Genomic DNA, 685 nt, shown 5'->3' with positions numbered 1-685 from the left:
ATAATATTTAATACATATGTTGTATACTAATTATTATTATAAAGAAGGCGGCAAGTCCTAAAGCTCGATCACATTTAGTGTTCATTTATGAAGCTTACTTAGATGTTGATCAGGGGCAGGGCGTCCTGTGGTAATCGACGTTTAACAACACGACTGTCTGGGAAAAGAAACAAGATTAAAAGTTTCATTCTTTGTGCGTGCCGTCCGGTTCCGTGGTGTAGTGGTTAGCACTTTGGACTTTGAATCCAACGACCTGGGTTCGAATCCCGGCGGGACCTTTTATTATTTTCAAAATTATGATTTTTTAGGCACAATAACGCTTTCAATGTAGAAAAAATATATACATTTACTCCCAAGAAAAAAATTGAAAAAGAAAGTTGCGTTCCACGTGACTGAGTGTGCTTCCAACAATAGAAAATGTTCTTATGTTAGCCAAGTGCTTAAAAAGTACCTCAACTCGTTACGTAAAAGGGAGACGAAGCAGCTCCAACAATGAAGCGTTTGAATTTTTTTTTTGGGGACTCAATGTAATTAACCAGCTGATTGCTCCACGTTCCAAGATTTCTTTTTTCTTTTTTGAACGAAACTTGAATTTATATTAGAGAAATGTCTGATCTTACAATATGACTATACTTATTACAAAACCAAGCTTTTTTGCTTTGAGAAGCTTAACTCGGCACTAATT

The 685-nt window shown here is 35.9% G+C and overlaps 1 non-coding gene across 1 annotated transcript; it reads left to right on the top strand.

Annotated features, from left to right (window-relative positions):
* Positions 1-206: 206 nt before the first annotated feature.
* TRNAQ-UUG (transfer RNA glutamine (anticodon UUG)) lies at positions 207-278 on the top strand. Its single transcript has one exon. It is a non-coding gene; the product is annotated as a tRNA-Gln (tRNA).
* The last annotated feature ends 407 nt before the right edge of the window (positions 279-685 follow it).

This window comes from Cibotium barometz, chromosome 34 (genome assembly GCF_041138505.1).
Source record: "Cibotium barometz isolate CiBa-2024 chromosome 34, ASM4113850v1, whole genome shotgun sequence".
NCBI lineage: Eukaryota > Viridiplantae > Streptophyta > Polypodiopsida > Cyatheales > Cibotiaceae > Cibotium > Cibotium barometz.
Note: the sequence above shows the minus strand (reverse complement) of the source record. Positions and strands in the feature narration are given on the sequence as shown.